A 24,577-nucleotide genomic window follows, 5' to 3' on the forward strand; every position below is an offset into this window, starting at 1 on the left:
ACCATCTCCATCACCACCACCACCCTCACCACCATCTCCATCACCACTACCACCCTCACCACCATCTCCATCACCACTATCCCCCTCACCACCATCTCCATCACCACCATCACCATCACCACCATCTCCGTCACCACCATCTCCATCACCGCCATCACCATCACCACCATCACCCTCACTGCCATCTCCATCACCACCACCACCCTCACTACCATCACCCTCACCACCATCACCCACCACCACCACCCTCACCACCATCACTAGTACCACCATCTATCATTATAAACACAAATTTGTGTGACCCATATAATGTTTCTCTTCACACCATCATGGGAGCCATAACATTGGTAAGATTTTTAGTAATTTTGTTTTTTTTTTCTACATATTGCCTAATCTAGGAATTAAAAGGTCATGGAAGAAAGTGACAACTCAGAACTGTCTTCAGGACTGAGTTTGGATTAAGCCTATCTGTTACCCTCTTCAATTTGCATTTTTTTCTTTTCATTTTCTTCCTGTGGTACTTTCCTCCTTGAAACTTGAAAGAGAACCAGAGCTAAAAAATGACACGCTCCATGGCCTCCAGGTCCCAGGAAAGGGCTGTATTACTGCAGCACTGACTTTAAGTCCTTTACCACAGACATCACTCAGAGATTAACAGAGTGCACAGGTGTGGGGAATTCCCTGGAGGTCCAGTGGTTAGGACTCTGCCCTTCGATTGCCAGAGGACCTGGGTTTGATCCCTGGTCAAGGAACTAAGATCCCACAAGCCACATGGGGTGCAGCCAAAAATAAATAAATAAGTAAAGTGCACAGGTGTGGCTCGGATTTCCAAAGATGAGGCTATTTTTCCCGCCATACTCTGCTCAGCAGCCAGCAGGGGAAGCTAGAAGGACCAGTCCAAAGGAAAGTGGCACAATTACCCAGTGAATCAGAATGATTTAGCAGAATCATTGCCGTTGGAAGGTTTTACTTCATGAGTTTGCCTGTCTGCTCTGATTTGGGTGTGATGCTCTGGGCCTCCGGGAATAGTGTTCAGAGTGGGCTTTCTTTGGAGGTGATTCCATTGCCCACTGAGCCGAGGAGATGAACGTTCTGTCATAGCCTCTGGCTTATGTGGGAAAGATGGCATCTTTGACCCTTGCCCGTGGCCTATGCTTTGTGTCTTTAAACACCGTTGCTGGCTGAGGTAATGGTGGAGAGTAGAAGGAATCTGGCCCAAAGCTCAAGCCCTAGAGCTTTACCCGCCCCCGCCTCCCACCCCCCAAATATTAACAAAACAAGGATGTTATTAAATTACCAATCCTGGCTCCAATTGAACATATGCCAAGAATTCCATGCTTCCACCTCACATAATACATTTTATTTTTCTTTTGGGGATTTGTTTTCTGAATCGGTTTACTTCTTTGTGGCCCGATAATCACCACATGGAATTCTCTCCATCTTTCATCCTTCATCATTAGGAAAAAAACACAGTATCATTTTCTGGCAAGAAATAAATATCTCAAAATGAAAGACAATATTTAGTGACCAAAAAAAAAAAAAAAAAGAATCCCTCAAGAGTACTATTTTTTCTGATGAATCAGAACTGGAAGTGATTAAGGGCTCAGTACATTAAAACAATGAACACTCGTGTTCATTCCTCCATTTTCATAAGAAAATCAAACATCCTCTTTTATGTAAGTGGGGGGCTACTTAACAAATCTTTTAAGTGAGCCATAGACAAGTGCATTGGCATGGTTTGAGGAAATGCATAGAGGAAATTAAAAATGTTTATTTTATTGAACTAATATTCCCTGCTGGAGATTAAAGTAGCAAATCGAGCCCACAACTGTGAGACAGATACTATTCAGCAACTGAGTGTCTATTTATTTGGTCCCTAACTGTCAACTTGAACTTGAGTAGAAGTTTTAAATTGTAACTTACTAAATGCTTACGAGAGTGTTCCTTGAATATAAAATTGGGTTGTTTCAGATTGTATTTTCATAAAAATATACCTCGTCTGATTTTATTTGGATTGGTGGATTTTTTTTTTATTTTTTATTTATTTATTTTTTTGTGGTACACGGGCCTCTCATTGTTGTGGCCTCTCCCGTTGCGGAGCACAGGCTCTGGACGCGCAGGCTCAGCGGCCATGACTCACGGGCCCAGCCGCTCCGCGGCATGTGGGACCTTCCCGGACCGGGGCACGAACTCGCGTCCCCTGCATCGGCAGGCGGAATCTCAACCACTGCGCCACCAGGGAAGCCCGGATTGGTGGATTTTTAAAAAATGTGTTCGGAATTGAAATTCCTGAGAATCTTTAGGGTGACTAAAATTTTGGTATGGTATAGAGAATTATGACTTTAAGATCATGCATTTTGATCATGCCAGTTTGGAAAGTTCCTTATGCCATTTTATAACGTATTTCATAAGGAAATATTTTTAAAGGCATTATCTAGAAATCAGGACTAGCTATTTTCATTTCAGGCTGCTACCTCTTAGCTGTTTGAATCAGAGCATACTAGTTAAACTCGGCTGTGGCCAGTTGGATCATCAGTATCTTTTGCATGGATGTACAACTATTGTTGTAGTACAACTTAATTTTTACTTTAGATTTATAAAGGAAAGGATATCTGGAATGAAGATGTAAGCACTGAGGCAGTCAGGAGGCAGATAGTAGCTACCATATTTAAGTTCCGATGAGCCGTTACTATGTTCCAATCGATTAAAGAATTTTGTGTCCATTTTCACGTGGAGACACTTACTATTTTGAAGTAACTATAATTATCATCATTTTACAGGTGAGGAAACTGACAACTCAAAGAAGATACTAACTTTCCCACCCACCGCCACTCCTCCTAGCTGGCAGGTGGCGGAGCTGGGCTGCTCTCGAGAGGCCAGGTTGGTTTTCTCCCCTGGAGTCTGGGATGCTGTGGGGTTTCCCTTGCAGTGGGCAAAGACCTGGGTAAAGATGGTCTTCAGGCTCCTGGGGTAAAAGGTGATAAGTGCAAAATGCAAGGCTGGCTTCCCATCCTCTCTCCCTTCATAGAAATTCTCCTGTACAACGTCCATGCATCTTCAAGCAGGCTTTTCCATGGAAGAGCTCACGTGGGCACGCGTTCAATTCAAGTCCCAGTGTGCTTTCCCCCAGGGGCTCTTTCACAAGGTTACAAAGACTGGGAAACTTGCCCATGATTATTAATATTTAAAAAAAGTTATTCTGGCTTCTTTCAGGGCCATATCAGTTTCAAAGATCGCTGTCAGGGTGCGAGCAACTGAAGTTGAAATGGCCGGAAAGCGGAAACTTTTCTTCAGAGTTGTACAGTTGGTGGAATATTCATAGAAGTGTAATGTGACACAGGATGCCGAGTCGGTGTCGAAACTTTGTTCCAAACCATATCTGCTATTTGTAAAACTGGTCCCTCAGGGACCAGCTACGGATAAGGTAAGGGGTGGGGGTGGGGGCTGGCTGCCGAGTGACTGAGACAGGGCTGCAGGAGGGGCTTCTGGCCACAGGAATTAGGGTTCTCGGGAGCCGGGAGAGATCTGGGGTCCAGCCTTTCCCACCCTGGGAGGACCACCTCTGCCTCAGGTAGGGACACCTTTCCTTCATGTTGCCACGTAAGTTTTGTGCCTGAGTTTGAAACGTGAACTTTGGAGGAATTGATACAGTATCATTGTGCAGTTTTGCTCGTGGGGAAGTGACACCATTCGCTTTTTCCTTGAAAGTCTCCTGGTCAGGATGTTGATTAAAAAAATCTGGCGCCATGGACCCTGACCAGTGTCATTTCCCGATGCTGAAAGTATATTTTAAAACGAACCAAAGGTATCATCTACTGATGACCCAAATTTCCTTTCAAGAATTAACAAATCTCTCTCGTTTTTTTTTCCCCCCCCTAGGAACTCTATGCATCTGTAGTTAATCTAAGAATTAACATTTAGCAAATTACTGCCTCAGTGCCTTAAATGAAGTGTCTGGTGGCTCTGTTGATTAGAGCCCCGTGCTAATGAGGTCACGAGTTCAGTCCCCAGGAGGGCTGGTTCACTTCTCCGTGGTCCCCCTCTGGACCCTGGCCACACCTCCAGAGGAACACTGGTCACAAGTGGCCTTCTGGGGAAGAATCAACACAAATTCTTCACGATTTGTGGGAAAAGACAACTCAAAGCAGATGCCTTGAGTTAACCTGGAATATGGCAGTGATCCCATGGGGTGACTAAATGGTACCCTAGGAGGCTGCAAAGACGTCCTACAGACTGTGCCAGTGCTATGCTTCCTGGGGTGGCTTCCGTGCTGGGAAAGCTGGCTTTGATGTGTGTGTGGGACTCTGTCCTGCAAGGAAAGGGGAGTGTTTTCTAGAAACAGTGAGAGGTGGGATGCCTCTTCAAGAGGCAGCGTCGGGGGGATGCTTTAGGGGAATTTGGTTGCCTTTTCATTGATCACTTATTCAAAAGAGGGATCATTTGGGGACTGCCAATTAGTGTCTGTCCTCATGCACCCCCTGGGACCACTTTTCCTGTGGTCAGGCCACGCCATCGACTTGTCTCAAGCTGGCAGTAGACCCAGGAGTGAAGAGCTTTCAAGGCATGGGGGATTCTCACACTCATGCATTCTCTCCATTTTGCACTCCCAGAAACCACTTCTTCAGGTCCAGGTTCAGTTCTGAAGCTAAATCTCGGCCAGGCATGACTGGATGCACTGGTATCCTCTGAGGTCGTTTCTTGGTTTTAGGGAAGGCTAATGCCTAGCGACCTCCAGCTCTGCCTGGTGACATTCCTGGTTGGAACCAGCACCCTCGCTGGCTTCCTCCTATTTACCAAAAATACATTCTCCACCTCTCTTTTAAAACAATTTTTTAAAATAATTTTAATTACTAGCAGGATGCTTTGTATATAGTAGGAGTTCAGTAAGTATTTGTCAGATGAATGAGTGAGTGGATGAAAGAATCCAATGTAGAATTGATTCCATTTAGAAAAAGGCAGTGTTTTTAATTTTATCATTTTCTTGCTTTTCTCTTTACAAAATTCTACGTGTTTATTAAAAATAATTCCGAAACTAGAGATGAGCAGAACTTAAGAAAATAAGAATCATCACCCGTAATGCCATCACTTGGAGATAGCCTTTCTTGATATTTTGGGGTGTGTTATAGTTATATCTATATGCGTATCTATTATATGTATGGGACTCAGACAATGTGTATTATTGTGTAATTTTTTAAAACTTATATCCAGAATCTTTGCATGATATTAAATATTCTTCTGTGTTATTATTTTAATTTTTTCAGACCATTTTATTCTATGACTTGACTTCAACTTAGCCGCCTGTTAAAACATCCCTGGAGCTTAAACTTTCTACGTAGCTTTATTTCCTTGGGATAAATTCCTACAAGAGGAATTGCATGGTTCCATGGTTTTCTAATTCACTATATGTTGGCAAGTTATCGGTTAGAGCAGTGCCACCAATACGTACTCCTACCTGCGATCGGTTAGTGTCCGGCCACACTCCTCCTTGGTTGAACGGTGTGTTGTCATTCTTATATTTGCTAATCCTTAGGCAAAAAGTATATCCAAGTTCTTCTACTTTGCATTTCTTTCTTTAAAATTTATGTTTTTTTTACTCTATTGCACTCTTATATTTTAAAAATTAATTAACAATTAAAAAAATTTTTTTGGCTGCATCGGGTCTGCATTGCTACACGTCGGCTTTCTCTAGTTGCGGCGAGCGGGGGCTACTCTTTGTTGTGGTGCACGGGCTTCTCATTGTGGTGGCTTCTCTTGCTGTGGAGCACAGGCTTTAGGTGCGTGGGCTTCAGTAGTTGCAGCACACGGGCCCTAGAGCATGTGGGCTTCAGTAGTTGTGGTGCACTGGCTCAGTAGTTGTGGCTCGTGGGCTCTAGAGTGCAGGCTCAGTAGTTGTGGTGCACAGGCTTAGTTGCTCCGCGGCATGTGGGATCTTTCAGGACCAGGGATCAAACCTGTGTCCCCTGCATTGGAAGGCAGATTCTTAACCACTGTGCCACCAGGGAAGTCCCTAATTTTTCCAGTAGGTCATTGTTGGTTATGTATTTTAAATAGAGCAGTGTGTACATGTCAATCCCAACTCCCATAGTGAAACTGAATACTTTTTCATGTGGCCATTTTAACATCTTCTTTGCAAATTGCCTGTTAATGTTTTTGAAAACCCACATATTTGGGGGGCCAATATACGTACCCCTCTCTACTTCATGGACTATTGTAAGAATTAGTTGAAATAACCTATTTGAACATGTTTGAAACCGACACAGCAATACACAAATGTGTTGACCACGTTTATGACCTGTAGGGTGAGGGTCAGAAGGAATGGCCATCTGGAGACAAACAGGCTGAGTCGGTGGTACCCATGGAAGGCTTGGGCAGCTCTGCCTGCTGACGTATGGGGAGAGGCACCTGTGAGAAAGGGAAAGGGGCCTTGACCCTTTGTTACTGAGAGAAGGCCACCGGAAATAGACAAGGTCAGTGGCAATACAGGGGCTGGCAGCTCAAAATGTTGTTTCAGTTGTTACAACTAGTATAGGGTACTTCTCTAATTTGAAAATGATCCGATAAAGAAAAAAACAATTAAGACACTCCACCCTGCAGCAGGGTCGGCAATTCATGAGGCGACAGGAGCTGAGTTCTGGGCTGTCATGGGTGCCCGTGCTGACTTGGACAGAGCAGCTCCAGGGAGCCCTTGAGAGTCATACCTGGACTCTGCAGGACGCCGAGCTCACGGCCATCTTGCACTCAGATGACGGGGAAGCCGTGCCTCCTTGGCGAGCAGGACCCTGTGAACAGGTAAGACATTTCCCTGGCTGGAAGTAAACACAGGCCGTCCTTCCAGATCCAGTGTGCATCACTGGCTGGCGGGGAGAAGGCAGGGCTTAAGGGCAGTGGGAAGAACTTGAGTTTGTGCAGGAGGAGAAATGAGAGCTTTTCTTCTTCAGTTCCAGCGTTGCCACTGCAGCTGATGATACAAAGTATCAGACTGGGGTTTTATGTTATTTTACACCAGGTAAAGCTTCTCTGAGGCAACACTGTTTCCTAGGACAGGGACTGTGCTAGGGCCTGGGGACAAAGCTGGGGACAGACTGTGATAGTCTCTGGCTTTCCGGAGTCTCAGCTGGGTTGGGGACGTGGACAGTACACGAGGGACCAAGCAAACAGGGAGAGTGTGGTCCATGGCAATGATGCCCCAAAGGAAATGGAAATGGGCAAGGATCAGGGCTGGGCCATTTTGGATTTGGAGGCAATGCAAGGTCTTTCTGGGGAGAGCACATTTAAACTAAGTTAAGAATGAGGAGATGGGCCAGCAGGTGAAGAAAGGCAGACCCGGGAGGGAGGAGGCGTCTCAGCCGTTCCATAGAGTGACAGCAGAGCAGTGAGCTGGTCAGGATGAGGTCTGAGAGGCCAGCAGGCATCAGATCACACCTGGCTTCATTCGTGCTTCATGTTTAGAAGTTTGATTTTACCCTAAGTGCAAAGGCAAGGTAAAGAGTGCTTAGAAATCCAACATCCTAACGCCTTGCTGAAGCCTCAACTCAGCGTGTGTAAAGATTTGTTGAGTGAGCTCAAAATAAATAAACAAATTGATGTTCTGTGCTTGGAAAACATCCTGTTTTATTTTATTCTATTTTTAAGCTTTGGTTTTGGCTTCTATTACATGAAAAATCACTCCCATTTCGATTTATTTTTGTTAAAAGGCCAAGCTTACAGGGATGAGAATAAAACGTCTGATGCTGAGAAACGTGCCTGAAATGAGAGGAAAGGTTGATGAGGCAGGTCTCCACAGCCTGGATCGTGTGGAGTGCTTTCAGAAACCGTCACCCATTGTGCAGGTGAGAAGGCAGCTCAGAGACGTGGAGAAAGGTTGGGCAAGGCCACATCCTTGTGTGAGGTCCCGGGAACGCGTGTCTCTGCTCTGGTGAACTTTCCGTGAGCCCAGGGCAAATGGTGGCCACCACGGCCTCATGGAGTTGCTTGGGCTCCTTTCTGTGGCCTCTGGGACTCTTGCTGTAGGAGTTTGTGGAAACAGGAAGGACATAGGATGGTCATGGGGGTTCTCGTTACTCTGTGGGGCACTGGGGGCCCGTGTCTGCTCATCAGGTAGACTAGAGACTCAGCCCCCTAACCTCCCTTTCTGACCACCGAGTGTCCACCTCTGAGACCTGATCAGGGCTCCCACATCTTGAGGTTGGCGAGGCGCCCAAGGAGATCAGTGGAATTCCACCTTTCTCCTCCCATCCCAACACTTAAAAATATGGGCTGTGATGATTTTGGACGTGCCCCCTCTACACGTTGGCATCTGAGTCCCCTGTCCTCCTGGAGCCCTTGCCGGTCCTCCTCGTCTTCCTTGAACTTGTCTCCAAGGGAGTCTGCTGTGATCACTAACATCACCCCTATTATCTGAGGTCCACTGAGGTGTGTCAGGGCTTTGGGACAAACACGTGGTACTCAGCCCAGCTACTGTAGATCTGCAGCCACCTTGGGTTTCGCCTTTCCTGGCAGGATCCCACCGGGAACTCTTTGGGGCAAAACATTTCTTTTGCAATTTAATTGTCAGCGGGTGGGATACAGTATTCCCTGCCTGAGCTTGAATTGAAGGAACCCCTCATCTTCGAGTTCCAGCTCTTGAGAAGAATGGCAGCTGCTGGAAGATGTGAACTTGACATTTGAAATTGGCCGACACCTGGGAGTTAGTGTGAGGTGGAAAAACAAACAAGGGCTGTGGCGTCGGGTAGATGTAGGTTCCAGACCAGCTCTGCGCTTCCTGTCGTGAGGCTCTGGAGTAACAACTTGTACGGTCTCTGTGAGGCCCGTTTTTCCATCTTTAGAATGGGGGTAGTATAGTCTACCGCATAATATTTCGGTGAGGATGAAAAGAAGAGAATGAAAATATCTGTCACACAAGACATGCTTAAGAGGCATTAGCTCTTATGTTCCTTTGCCCTCAATAATGTCATGAGTCCTTCCAAAAACAGAACATCCTTCAGGATAGAATCCTACCCATTTTTTGGCTGGCGGGACATCCGAAAGGACATAGGTGTCTTTGTTTGGTTTGTGGTAAGTTGACTTTGCACTTTAAAAGGGAAAAAAGGGAAATGTGTAGTCCCTCAAACAATGACCCCTTTTAAAGCCTACGTTGGACTCCGATTTCAAAGAATATTCTTATTAACATAGTTCCTTACAAATGGAGTGCCACTCATCAAATATTTATAAAGAGTAGCCTGAGAAGCCAGTGTAGCGCTTGGCAAGCCTGGGGACATTTCCCACATGCTCTGTGGGACGGCGTAGGTAGGGGACACCCTTTAATTTTGTGACATGATTTGGGGGCTCCAGCGCAAGCTGGTCTTGGCATGGTTTCGCCCAGTTCAGGGCCCGTTCAGGCCTCGCAGGCAACTCCCTTTGAAGTCCATGGGAGCTCTTTGAATGGAAAACATACACAACGGGGTGCTGATGCAAATAGGAATCAGGCCTGATGTACGTGGGGAATAAAGGGGCTTCTCCACCCAAATATTAGCTCTTTAGCTAGGAAACTATGGTTTGATCATTAAATAAAAGAGCCCCTCCGTGCCTCCAAAACCTCACAGTCTACCACCAGAGCTCCGCCATCCATTTGCTCAGGAAATGATAAACCTGCTGGTTACCTGAGAGTTTTAATTAAGCAACAGATACAGACAGTGCAGGGCTCGTTTTGCTTTAAACATATCAATAAAATAAGCATTCTCAATTCCAGGACAACTTGCTCAATGATAAAAAAAACTAAGCATCACTATCTTTTGAAATATCACTCATCAAGTGTGATCATTTAGAAAAATATCTCTATTAGAGACAGTTAGAGTTGTTTTTTAGTTGAAAATGCAGTCGCCGATGGAGTGCAAAGCTGCAATTTGTAGACAGGTTAAGTAAATTAAATCACTCACTGTCTTTTTTTTTTTTTCTTTTCTTTTTCCTTTTCCAATGGCTTTAAAAGTTAAAGGTAATTTGCAAAGAAAATGCTCGGTTGAATTGGTTTGTAATATCTGTTAATGATCTTTAAAAAAATCCACTTATTCACAATCCTGTCCCTGAGGGAATAGCAGTGTGCTATCAGAAAAATTTCTAAAGTCTGAAATGTCATTAGCTAGTGATTTCTTTGAAGTAAAAAGCCCTGAAAAAATAAATTATATAAGGTATACAAGTGCGCAGGACAATCACTTTGATGAATAATATCTGTGTTTTTCATGCAGCAAAATACAACAATTGAGATCCAAGCTGCTAAATTACAGAGCTGTCTTTTGAGTTACGTCCACGTAGGCGTATCTGCTCTGTTTATTTCACACGTATAGGGAGTTCTTCCATATATTTATAGATTGTCGATGTAAAGACAGTAGTGTTAGGAACAATTTTGCTTATATTCCTTGTGTTTACCTTTTGGAAATACAAGGTGTTGCCTAAATATAGGCCTACAGGTGTTCCATCCAGGAGGAAAAACAATGGCCTGTTTCAGTGCAGCAGCCTGGATCCCAGAGCCAGGTGCCGGGAACGGAGGTGCAAACACCAGGCAGCGCCTGGTTGGTTCACTATTAGATAACAGAGCTGTGAAATACTACACCAAAGGGAAAATTTCCTTCCTGACCCCAGCTGGCTATCGGTTTTTGCCTGGAAGCAGGGGAGTCTTTGTAATATAATATTAGTCGGTGTAACTGCTGATGCTGTTTCAGCTGCTATAAATAGCTCATCTTTTTTTCTTTTTTGAGGGAGGAGCTGGATTTTACTAAACCATGGGCTAGAGTTTAATTATACATTTCATAAGAAAGTATTTCCTTGCAGCCAGCCTAAATTTGTTACCTTTTAATCCTGCTTTACATAAGAAGGCTGGAAATATAGGAGTCTCCCCAAGGTCCTTCATTATTGCCATTATTTTATACATTGGGTCTTTAATTTTTTTTCCTCATACATTCCTTACCTCTTCGCTAAACTGCAGAGGGTCCCAGTTTTATTCATTTTTCCTCAAGAAAAGACATTCTCTTCTTCCCAGCCCAGCTGACCTCTAATCAGATGTGTGGTTCTTCCCATTTTCTGCTCAGTAGCTGACGTCAAGAGAGCAAACTGAACCCAGGCAAGAGCAAACCACTGATTGATTTTAATAAAGAGATTCTATACTATTTTCTGTGTTAGTCCCTCCATTTGCTTCACCTAAGAAGTAAACATTTGAAACTTTGATTTATTTATTTATTTTGCGGTACGCGGGCCTCTCACTGCCGTGGCCTCTCCCGTTGCGGAGCACAGGCTCCGGACGCGCAGGCTCAGCGGCCATGGCTCACGGGCCCAGCCGCTCCGCGGCATGTGGGATCCTCCCGGACTGGGGCACGAACCTGTGTCCTCTGCATCGGTGGGCGGACTCCCAACCACTGCGCCACCAGGGAAGCCCTGGAACTTTTTTGAAGCTGTTTTAGGGTTCCACATATGGAAGCTTGCAAAGAGCAGAAGCACGGGACTCAATGTGTTATCCTGGAGGGAACGAACCCCTGTAACCACCCTCGGGATAAGAAAGACAACACAGCTATCCCTGATTGCTCCTGTGATGGGACCCCTCCTTGCTCCTCATAGATTTTTTTCTTCTGTAGAGGGGACATCATATAAATGGAATCATATGGTAGCTGTTCTTCTGTGTCTGGCTTCATTCCTTCAACACTATGTTTGTGAGCTGTGTCTATGTTGTTGGGTGTAATTATCGTATTTCTTCCCTGTTGTATTTCCTTCCGTTGGATCAGTTACCCATTCTACTCCTGATGAATGTTTGAGTTGTTTCAGTTTTAGGCTATTTCAGAGAGGGTGGCTGTAAGCTTTCTTGCGCACGTCTTTGGTGTGTGTGTGTGTGAGAGTGTATTTCTGTGGGGTGTGTAGACCAAAGGGGGACTTACTATGTTGTAGGGCACAGCTGTGATTGGCTTTAATGATGTCAGTTTTCCAGAGAGGTTGTGTCAGTTTCCACTCCCACCAGCAGCGGGAGAGACTTAGGCTGCTCTACCTTCTCGTTAATGTCCGGTTCTCTTAGTCGTTTTGATTTTCGTCGTTCTGGTGGTGTGTAATTGAATCTCATTGTGGTTTTAATTTGATTTCCTGGATTATTGATGAGTTGAGCATCTTTTCATGTACATTGGCTGTTCGGGTATTTTGTGAACGGGTTTTCAAGCATCCTGCTTGTTTTCCTATTGTATTGTTCACCTCTTTTACTGATTTGTAGGAGATATATATTCTGGATATGATCCTTTCTTGGTTATATATATTGCGAATATCACACACCACCACGAGCTTGACTCTTCACTTCATGGTGTCTTTGGATGAGAGGAAGATTTTAATTTTAGTGTAGTCTAATTTACCAATACTTTCCTTTATAGTTAGTGCTTCCTATGTCCTACTTAAGAGGGCTTTGCTTACCCCGATGCCATGAAAGTATTCTTTTATATTATCTTCTGGAAGCTTTATTGTTTCCCCTTTCACATTTACATCTGTAATCCACATGGTGTTGACTTTTGTATAGGGTGTGAGGCTGGGATCAAGTTTGTTTTTCCTCCATCATATCTACTTACCTTTCACCATTAATAAAAAAGATTTCCTTTCCCCAGTGCTCTGAAGTGACACTTTTGTCATAAATTAAGTACTCATTTATAGACTGATCATATGACTTTTTCCCCTTTATTTTGTTAAGGTGGTGAATTATCCAGTAGGTTTGTGAATGTCAAACCAACCTTGCATTTCTGGACTAAACTGAATTTGTCTACGATGTATTATTTATTTCATGTATTATTGCATGTTTTGATAATTTTTACAATATGTATGGATGAAATTTACCTGTAATTTTCCTTGCCAGGTGTGTTATCAAGGTTTAGCTGGCCCATAAAAGGAGTTGAGAAGTGTCTTCTTTACATTCTTAAAAAAAATAAAACATAATGAGTCTGATCTAATATAGTGATTAAAAATATACATAGTTTGTCCTAAGTATATTAGTCAGGGTTCTCCAGAGAAACAGAACCAATAGAATATGCATAGACATATATATGATCTACTCTATGAACTGGCTAGCACAATTATAGAGACCAGGAAGTCGCTTGATCTGCTGTCTGCAAACTGGGGACCAGGAAGGCTGGTGGTGTAACCCAGTCCAGGTCTGAAGGCCTGAGAATTGTGGGGTTGGAGGCTGAAGGGTGAGCAATGTTGTAAGTCCTGGTTGGATTCTTTTCTAATTGAAGCAGAGTTGATTTATGATATTATATTAGTTTCAGGTGTATAGTATAGTGATTCAGTACTTTTACAGATTATATTCCATTAAAAGTTATTACAAGATAATGGAATACACCTGTGCTATACACCTGGCTGGATTCTGAAGGCCTGAGAACTGGGATCTCCTATGTCTAAGGCAGGAGAAGATGGGCATCCCAGCTCAAGCAGAGAGAAAATTCACCCTTCCTCTGCCTTTCTGTTCTATCCAGGCCTTCAGTGGATTGGATGGTGCCCACCGCAGTGGTGAGGGTGATCTTCTTTACTTCATCCACCCATCTAAATGCTGATATCCTCCAGAAATAATGTTTCACCAGCCACTTGGGCATTCCTTAGCCCAGTCGAGCTGACATGTAAAATCAACCATCACAGTTAAGTGTTTATTCATCATAATTATCTTTCATTCCAGGCTTCTGTATATTTTAAATTAGACTTTCGTCAGGAAACTGGTTTTGTGCGGGTTTTGCCTGGGAAGGTAAATAGAAGTTAGATGATCTAGGAGTTTTCATGTGTCTCTCGGCAGTAAGCTTGTGTGCCCAAGGTTGAACTGTGTCACTGTGTCTCAATCCCAAGACCCACGATCAAGGTCCATCCTGGGTTTAAAGGAGAACCTATAAGATGAGAACTTTCTGGACATATGATAAGCATTCAGATAAAACACCTGATCCCAGTGAGAATATTCAAAGCCAATTTCATCTCCTCCTTTTGACCCTTCAGTCACTGTTCCACTGAGTTTTTTTTTTTTTATTAAATCTCCTTCAATACTGTATATTTCATAGCTCACCCATCTTTCCATACCTTCTTGCTGTGGTCCTCCAGACTGTGGCATTTCCAGAACACCTAGTCTTCATTTCATCCTCTTCTCAGCCATCCAAGTGCTCGCTCCAAAATGGACAGCTGGCCACCTTAGCCCTTGCTGACAACTCCTTGATGGCTTTACCAGGTGAAGTGCAGGCCCATGAACACATACACGGTGCCCCCACTGGCTGGGCTCTTCCTTCCTCCTCAACCTGCCTCCCCCTCCAGCATCTCCAGGTGCCTGCGGGTCCTGGTGTGCACAGTGGGGTTTTGTGCACCAACTTTTGTGTGTGCTGCTCTTCCTCCCAGGCATAGGCTGTCCAGGGCTTTCTCCTGGATAATCCATTCTTTGATAATCAGCTCAGGCCAGAACCCTTGACTCCTCGCAGCTGGGGCTGCACGGTCAGCTTCTAATTTCTGTGGTTGGATGGTGAACTCTTTGCAGGCAGGGTCCAGGTCTCAGCCTGGTAGCCAACAGGTGCTCAGTAAACATTTGTAGATTCAAACAGAAGAGACAACACTGACTGGTTGACTAGCTTGCATTTCATTTCATCTCTTTTTGGAAGCCGGAGATGGACTAAAATGGCCCAAACACCATGAGGTAGGGAGGTAGGAAGGCCAAGGCTGTGGAAAGTCCACAGATACCATCTCCTCCTGTATGACTGAGTTCAGTTCAAATGGTTAAAACTCTCTTGCGTGGCATTCGCTTTCTGTAGAATGGATTAGCAGCAAGGATTTTCCATAAAGATAGATTTTTCCGGAGTGACAAATATGAACCATTTACTCTAAGAATTTAAATGAAAAAAAAAAATCCTACTTAAAAGGCAACTGACTGAGATCCTTCCCCTTTTCTCTTATTAATAAAAGAGTTTACACAGAAACTCTGTAAGAAATTGTGTGAGAGACTCACAAGGATCATTAAAGTCCCTATTAGACATTTACTTTCACTTTGTAAACTCGGCCGTACTCTCCACACGGTATCACATGAAAATGGACTTTCTGGGGCTCTTCTACAGGAATGGGTTTTAGCTGCACAGTGGTACCATTCATTTTATTTGGCCCATTTATTGCAAGTACATTCTAAATTTGGCCTTAATTATTTTTCCTTTCACAAAAATATTTTGTGGGATCTTTTTGAACCCTGACTACTTCCTTCTTGTCCCTTAAAACAGAATCCAGGAGTGTTATTTTTGTTCTCTTCTAATTAAAATAATTGCTTGGTTCCTTTTAACTAGATTCATGCAGTTATTAGCCTAATACATGGATGGGTGCCATGGGGTGCTTGAGAGACAGAATGAAAAGTGATCGTGTAGCTTCACATGAAAAAGCTTCTGTGGTGACAAGGAGCATTTTTCCCTTTCAGCCGGCATTTTATAAGGGCCTTTAGTAAACCTGGCCCCCCATCCCCTTACTAAAAGACGATTAAGCGAAAGAATAGTTCTATTTTCTTTATTAGGTATACAGCCAACCCGGTACAATTTGAAGAGCGGTACTTGATATTGCTGGGTACGGCACAAAGACCTGGGGTCTGGTTTTAATTTCTGCCCCTGCTTTGTCTTCCAGAATAACTGCATTGGAAGGGTAGAAGCCCCATGTCTCCTCGGCCAGCGGGTGTTTATCATAGGACAGTGGAAAAGAGGGACAAAAATGCCTGGATATGACATTAAGCGTTGGCAGGACCCGGCCTCTAAAAGGAAGTGTTAAAACAATGTTTTTGACATCAAGGCTTTTCTCAAAGTTGATGTAAGTCCTGGGGTTTGTCAAAGGCCCACGGGCGACATCTGACCTGTTGCCTCTCTTTGTAAGTTAAGATTTACGGGGCGATAGCCACACCCATTTCTGTACGCGCTGTCTACGGCTGCTTTTGGACCGAGATGTGGAGCAGTGGTGACAAAGTCCATATGGTCTACAGAACCTAAAAAGTTTACTGTATGGTTCTTTGCAGAAAAAGTTCGCTGACTCTTGATATAGTCTATCCAATCCACTGAGTATCTGCTAGATATCTACTCCGTGCTGAGAAATGTGTTTATAGGAATTTTAATCATGGCCCTCTTTTGATGAGATGCTGAGGGCCTTTGGTGATGTGCTTTTGTCATGGGTGATCAGTATAGGTGTATAGGTAGCAGGAAGTGAGAAGGATTTGGCCCAAGAAGTCATGGTTTGAGAAAAGGTTCTGCCATGATTGTCTCGGTGGTAGGTCATGGATCACGGCTGGGCTCTTCCTTTGTCTGCTTCCTGGAGGAGAAGGTGTTGATGGCTTGGAGTGCACCTTTATTAATGACTTAAAGACCTACGGTCACCTTTAACAAGAAAAGCATCTATGGTCAATATGTGGACTCCTGCTGCCAGGCCAAAAGATGGGACCCCTCTGCACCAGTTGGTTGGGAGGGTCAAGTAGAGAGAGTCCAAGTGTTTTCTAAGCCATGAGGTGCTGTATTTGTGGCATAGATATTATCCATAAAACATTGGATAAGTGTTACTTCTCTTTGGCATGTGAGAAAATGAGACTTAGCCTGTCAAAGATTTAATAAGCCAGTAGAAGCACTGGAGGCTGGGTCTCCTGGCTCTAATCACTGTGCTTTTCAGTGCACCATACGCTTCTGTACATCATGTTTGTTTCCACGGTTTCAGAAATACTCAGTTCTTTAGTTCCTTCTCCTCCCTTCCTCCCTCCCTCCCTTCCTTCCTTCCTTCCTTCACTGTTCAACAATATTTATGAGTCTGCTATGAACTGGAAAACGAGCTGAATTTTTCAGGGAGAGTGATGACTACTTAAAGAACAGTTGGAAGACTCTTAGAATAATTTTGTTCTTGGACCCCTATGGCTGGAGTCCAGAAGTATATAGATTTCCTCATGGTTTCTCCTGAGCTGTCCAAGGAGCTGGCCCTTATTTTTGATACGAAGAAAGAGGGTAGATGGGATGGGAAAGGGAGAGTAATCCTGTCGCTCAACAAAATGTTGCCAGAGACATTGTTTTGGATAGTGTGTGTGTGTGTGTGTGTGTGTGAATGTGTGTATGTGTGTGTGTATATGTGTGTATTGTGTGTGAACGTGTGTATGTATTTGTGTGTATATGTGTGTGTGTCTCTGTGTGTATGTACGTGTATATGTGTATGTGTGTATTTGTGCGTGTATATATGAGTGTATGTGTGTGTTTATGTGTGTGTATATGTGTGTATATCTGTGTGTGTATGTGTGTATATGTGTGTATGTATGTGTGTGTATGTGTGTATGTATATGTGTTTGTATATGTGTGTGTATGTGTATTTATGTGTGTGTATATATGTGTGTATGTGTGTGTGTGTGTAACAAGATAGGAAAGAGAAAGAGAGATGGTGAAATGATGATAGCAGATTATACCAGCAACCAAAAGATGGAGAGAGTCTAGGTTTAGAAGATTTGAAAGTTAGAATTTTTTTGTGTGTGTGTGGTACGCGGGCCTCTCACTGTTGTGGCCTCTCCCATTGTGGAGCACAGGCTCCGGACGCGCAGGCTCAGCGGCCACGGCTCACGGGCCCAGCCGCTCTGTGGCATGTGGGATCCTCCCGGACCGGAGCACGAACCCGCGTCCCCTGCATTGGCAGGCGGACTCTCAACCGTTGTGCCACCAAGGAAACCCTGAAAGTTAGAATTTTTTACCTAAAGTCCAAGAGAATCCCTATCAGAGACATTTTCAACTATGAATTGTCCAATTAGGCAACATATATGAAACATGCCAGTATGTTGAGCATACTGTCCAATACAGTCTTCAATCAGATTGTATTCCTTCAATGATGTGTCTTGTAATTTTTGAAATGATGATTATCAAATGTGCCTGGAGGAAGCAGCTTTAACCAAAATATTGAATTTGTTGTGTCCTGGTAGGTGAAGTGAAGTTCTTGAAAGTTCTGTTTTTGAAACTTGTCCTTTTAACAGGGACGTTTGCCGGTACTTCCCTTATAGTCAAATAGTCAATGTCGTTGGCTACTTAACGCTCTTCAGGTAACCTTGAACCTAAGAGTCATATGATTCTCTGAAACAAAGGTACCAATGAAGTTGCCTCATCAAAACAAAACAAAATAAAACCTTCCAGAATCTTCCATGGTACGGTTGTCACTGCAAAGACCTCTGGGAAGTACAGTAGAAAATTATGCCTTTTTCTCCTTTTTCTCCCACATCAGTGAGTCACAACCCTGCTGACTGAATTTGGAGGTGGGTGTATCTGACCCTGCAAGTCATCCTTGAAGCTGTGCTACTTCTCTGATATTCCCTGGACCCAGGATGCTCTGGTTTTCAGAACCGCAATTTGTTTCAGCACAGAAGGCGTATGCATTGCAGGACCTAACCCTGATACAGATAACACTTTTCCTCTCCAAGAAATGTGTAAGCATTAACCAATTTATTTAACTTTCCTGCCGTGAAGTGCATTTTCTTCTGTTTGCTGTGGGAAAACCCTTCTTTTTCTAATTCTAATCTTTTAGCAGGTATTCTACTGAGAAATTGTCCCCACGCTGGAAATGTTTTGTAGAAACATTGAGAGAAATAAATCTCTCAACACAGTGTAAAATTCTACTGAAATAGATGACCTCAATTTCCTCAGTGTCTAAGCCTCTTTTTAAGCGATTTAGCAATGCTCCAGAAAAACAAGTGAAATCTCATTGAAAACTGTGGGAACTATTATTGTATTACTACTACTGTTACTACCATTACTGTGTGCCAAGTTCTTAATGATTTATGTGTATTATTTTGTGTTCCCCAGAAAGGAGAGCTTGTGGAAAAGCTCATGTGCTGTCTCTTCAGTGGAGAGTTCAATCCAGGAACAGGATGTGATTAAGGATCTTGAGATGGAGAGTTACCTTGGATTATCTGGGTAGGTCATACGTCCAGTTGTAACTGTCTTTATGATAAGGAGGCAGAGACAGAGGCAGATTTGACACACAGAGGAGGAGAAGGCAGTGTGACCATGAGGCAGAGGCTGGAGTGATGCGGCCACAAGCCAAGGAATGTGGGCATCACCGGGAGCTGCAGGAGGTGAGAAAGGGACCCTCCCCTCCAGCCTCTGGAGGGGGCACAGCCCCTGCTGACAGCTCCGTGTGGGCGGGCGACACTGATGGCAGAGTGCTGGCCTCCAGAACTGTGAGAGAATACATTCCTGTTGTTTAAGCCACTAAATTTGTGGTAATTTGTTACAGCAGCTGCAGGGCGATAATGCAGGGACCATCCTCCCAAAGCACGAACTATTAGGTCTCAGGAGAGTCTGACCCAGTGGATGAAGGGGAGGAAGAAACGGGAGAGAACGTATCTGCCAGTTCCAACCTCTGATTGTTCAACGGCTTTCCTCAGGGGACATTAATACCTCTTTATTTCCCCCCTTACCTCCGGGTCAAGCATGGCTGGAGACTGAGTTTTGCTGGAGGGTCTCAGGCTTCAGGGTCACAGGGGAGCCCCAGGGTGGGAGGGCAGAGGCCAGTAATGGGGAGACAAGAAGAGCCTTCATTGGTTGCAGCCTCTGAAGTCTGTTGCTTAGAAGGTGAACTTTCAGGTAGGGGCAGCCCAGAGCAAGGTGTCCAAGTCACCAAGGCATAGCGGGGGTCTGAAGCTGTGATCTCTTGGCCCTCATCACAGCCCCGTAAGCCAGGTGAGATGGGCCTCCTCCAACGAAGCCCGTTCCCCAAGCTCGAACGCCTTCGGCTTATGGAGCTCACTGTCACTCAGGGCTGTGCATCTCGCCTTCCAATGCAGTAGCTGAAATCTCCTTCAGTTGAGTCAAAACCTGCCTTCATGTAGATGCCACGACTGGTTCTAGTTTTTCTTCCTGATGCACATGAAGTAGGGCGCACTCTTATACACAAAAGTTCTCACCAAATATCTGAAGACAGTTTTTCTCCGTTTTCTTTTACCAGGCAAAGCACTCCCCGTTCCTTCGACTCTGGAGCTGTGGAGGAGTATTTTTTGGGGGACTGGAGGCCACACCCATCCCTCCTGTGGGCGTGTCATCTCCCTCTGTCTCATGGGGAAACTCACACCGTGCACTGGAGCTTCAGGTACAGTCTGCTCAAGCACACGGGTGTCTTGTCTCCTTGGTTCTCACATCACTGAGTAGCTAGAGATTGTTTCTACTTTAGGTTTTGACAAACACATCATTTTTAGTTGTACTAAACACAGCATTGATGAAAATGCCCTTTTGGTAGCCTTGAGTACAGGTGACTACATGGAAGTTATGTTAGTACCAAAGGAGCCGTAAGAGCCCCAAGGCATTAATCAACACACTAGGGGTGCTACTGTGTGAGATCTGTAGAGGTCAAATGCCACCCCACGTCACGACATGTAAATATCCACAGTTTTATGCAGAATTGAGGCCTGTCGGTGACGCCGAAAGGTCAGTGCCAGTCAGCCACGCCAGCCTGGGGAACATTCTCAGCCAACCTGTCCTCCCACCAACCTTCCTCCTCAAAACAACCAACCAGCCAAACCCACTTCCGGAGCATCTTCTGGCCTGCAGGTGGGCATGTTCCCTCTTCTTGTCTCTCAGCGGGAAGCCCTGATTTGGCTTCTGTTCCCGGTCCAATCCAAGTCCCAGCATCATCGGCGAGAGGAAGAGCCATTGCCATGGACTAAAAGGCCAGTGTGCACGGGCGTCCCCCCTCCACCTCTCACAGATGGAGCGGCCCCGCAAGGCAGACATCACAGCCTTCAGTTTACAGGTAACGACATTAAGCTCCGTTCAAGGTAACACTCCCAAGGTCAGAGAGGAGCACAGCCAAGGTTCAGACTCTGCTCGCCCATGCGGTGGCCAAAATGATCTGAAGTGTAGAAGAGACGGGCGCCTGGACCACGGCAGGCGGACCCAGCCTGGAGCGGACCCTTCCGAGCCCCCGCAGGAGCTGGGGAGCCCGCACTTGGCACTAGATGGCTCGGCCTCTGTAGGTCTCCCCTCGGTGACTGTGTCTTCTCATGTCACATATGTGAGAACACAAGGCCCAGCTGGCCCAGCTGCCGAGGTTCGCAGACATGGGTGTTTCTGTGGCCCGACGACTATTTACTAAGTGCCTTCTGGGTCTCCTGGGCCAAACCGGGGTAGGATGGGAGAACAGAGGCCCTAGTACAGGTCCCATGTAGCTGGCATGAACCTTCCAAAGCGCATCATTTATAATTACACCCCATTTCTTCTGCTCAGTTCTAACAGTTAACCTGTTGGTAACGGTGAGTATCACCTTCTCCCTCACGGTTGTCACACCAGCAGATCCCCTCACAACCTCCCCAGGAAAGGGTTCTCACGACAGTTGCTTTCACTCTACTGCTCAGAAGGCACGCGTTTCCGTGAGCTCCCCCCGCCCCCAGGCGTTATGCCAAAGTCATATTTCCAGGGGGCAGAGGTGAGTGCTGTGCGTCTATCTGATTAAACTGCCTGTTGTTTTAAATCTATTTTCACAGAGACTTACGTCCTCCAGGACACAGGCAGTGACACAGCACATTAAAAATTATATCTGTATCAGCGGTTGCCTCTGTTTATGCAGCACGTGCACGTGTGCGGGCATGTGCTAACCCAGGGGTCTCTCGTTATGAAGGATATGCATTCAATGATTGGGAAACAATCGCAGCTTAAAAAAAAGGCTGCATACATACTTGATTGACCAGTGAAAAAATGAGGGAATTCTGTGAAGCACTAAATACGTAGATAACATTAAAAGGAAACAAGGACGTGCTCTTCACCCAGACTTTTCTGCATGAATGGTGGACCCGCCTCTGTCAGGGGCAGGGCAGCAGCAGACCTCTCTTCCAGGCCGTTTTCCTAATATTTCTGCTTTTCATCAGGGCCTGGGGACCAGGACGGTGGGGATCTCAGCCCTTGCCCACTGCCCACGTTAGAATGTATTTTGAACTTACGGAAAATAATATTGTTTCAGTGCTTTAAAAGATGTATTAATGGAAGTTTAAGTCGGAGTTTAATAAAAGCTAAAATTTGCAGTAATTCCCTTCTGAACAAATTTTCCTACTATACTTTTCTCCCCAGGGCATCCACATTTTGCCCTTCCTTATACAATTGGCATATTTATACGAACTGTAAGATCATCTTATACTTGACCTTTGAGTTTTTGGCTTTTTTTAAAATTAATTTTTATTGGAGTACAGTTGCTTTACAATGTTGTGTCAGTTTCTACTGTACAGCAAAGTGAATCAGCCATACATATACAAATATCCCCTCCCTTCTGGATTCCCTTTCCATTCGGGTCACCACAGAGCACTGAGCAGAGTTCCCTGTGCTCTACAGTAGGTTCTCATTAGTTATCTATTTTATATAGAGTGTTTCCCTTTAAGATTTCATTTCCTTTCAAGTTTTATGTTGGGGCTTCAGGAATGTTACTGGATGGGAAGAGTGACCAGGGCGTTTTCCACGGCCTGGCTCACAGCTCTGCTGGCTCCTTAAAGGGCTGGAGACGCTTTGAAGGAGGTTGACGCCTCTTCTCTTTCCTCCCAGGGGACCAGGGAGGGGAAGAGGGAAGCGGGAAAGTGATGGAGGTCACTAACCACTAGAAAGAAGGTGTCCAGCTTCTTTATTTTAAGGATTCTTACCTTCCTGATAATTGTAATGTTTGTATCATAGGTACTTGGTCTGTAATTTGGCTTCATCCTGCAATACTGTTTATATTTATAGCAGTCTATAACACACAGAGTAAGTGCTATTTCACTGGATTCTCACATCAATTTGCTGAGGCAAAAGGGACCAATATTTTGATCTCTGCTTTGTAGAAGAAGAAACGAAGTCTCCAGTGGATTGGAATTTGTCTAAGATGACCCAGCCAGTGATGGGGGTTGGGAGGTACAGGTCTTCAGGCTTTTAGGGGAAGAGAAAGGGGGTGGGGGGTCGAGCACTTACCCTGATGGAGCTCTGGATAACGGGGGGTGGGCAAGGCTCGTCTTCAGTCAGTTGGGACCCACACAGCATCCCCGTGGTGCCCTTGCTTGGTGCCAATCCAACCACTGGAAGATGCAGTTCAGAACGCTGGTTCCCACTCTCGTTGGTGTCTGTAGCTTCCAAAATATTCAGACAAAGGGCTCCGAAAGGCATCTGGTCAAGCTTTGCAAAGGGAGAAAACTTATCCTCTGATTCCCGAAGCCCTGAAGTCAGGGATTTGATTATGCTTATCACGATCTCAGCTTCCACCGCTCCAAATGTGGTTAGTTTTGTAATTAGTTAATGTCATTACCTGTCATCAAATCCAGACAACGCTGGTCTCCAAAACTTCCCATGGCAGAGAAACCCACAACCTGACATCTTTCCACCGTTTTACACAGAGTTTCTTTAATAATCCTGGCAACTGTCCCCTCCTTCCTAGACCACAGGTCTGAAAGTTAGGAGAAAGATTATTTCTCGTATTTTTTTTAAAGGCCATTTAAAATTCTTCAGTACCTTTTCCCCAAACCTTTCTTCACTCCAAGCAAAGCATAAATATAATCTTTTCAGCAACTCTTCTACTCTCCTCTATTTTCCTTCTTATATATGTCGGTTGTTTTTTGCTTTGGGCAGAATGGCCAAAATAAGAACGTGTTTACCATAGGGAAACACCCTGGTAAGGACTATTTTTACCTTTCATAAAATGCTGCTTGTCTTGTTACCTCCTTGCTGGTAAATCCTGGGTGAGCAGTTTTCTTCTGTGCTCCTATGCAGCCATTCGACAAATATTCCCTGAGTGCCGACTGTGTGTGGCTACTTGTGGGTACTTGGGACACAGCAGGGAACACACTGTTTGCATCCTGGTCCTGCGGGAGCTTACGGTCTGATGGGAAAGGAAGATGAGAGGAAAGTCAACAGTCTGTGGGCTGGACATCTTCCGTGTGCCCCTCCAGAACCCCCTCTTTACCTCGCTGTGGTGTGGGGAGCCCTGGGGAGGGAGGTCGGCAAAGGTGCGTCATCAGTGGCCTCTTTGCCCTCAGGGTCTGTCTGGGTCAGGACCCTAAATGGGGGAGCAGGACGGTGGGCTCCGGGTGCTTATGGCCCCATCCCCTATGCCGGCCCAGGGGTGACACAATTGCTTTTCTGTTGGTTAGGAATCAGTCCTTCCCACGGCTGCTTCAAGCCCGGGACGGGAACTGCTCTTCCTGGGTTTGGTTTTCCTAATCTTAAGAACGCTTCCATAAACAGACCACCCGTTAGCTTCTTCCCAGTCACCCACTTGAAGGCGCCTCCTTCCACCACCAGACCCTGACTGCCACCGTGGTCAGAAGGCAGTGCCGTGGGACCTGCCGTCTTTTCCACGCTTAGAGCATCAGCAGTGGTGCCTTGTCACCTGCGCACTTTTGGACTAAATGTCCTGGGGTTTCAGGCTGCGTCGCTCCCTGTGACTCAGTTACTCATTGATAAGGCACGTGATGTATGCACCCTCACCATACGTGCATCGCTATACGTGATAAAACAAGTGCACCTCCGCTGCATGCCCTCTGACCCTGCCATCCTGCTTGGCCAGCCCTCAGTGCCTCCCGGATTCCGGGGGCCACAAGGACCTGCCCGTCCACAGGCCAGTTCAGCAAGCTCCCCACAGCCTG

This window comes from Aethalodelphis obliquidens, unplaced genomic scaffold (assembly GCF_003676395.1).
Source record: "Aethalodelphis obliquidens isolate GAN/ISIS:26980383/991018 unplaced genomic scaffold, ASM367639v1 scaffold35, whole genome shotgun sequence".
In the NCBI taxonomy this organism is placed as follows: Eukaryota; Metazoa; Chordata; class Mammalia; order Artiodactyla; family Delphinidae; genus Aethalodelphis; species Aethalodelphis obliquidens.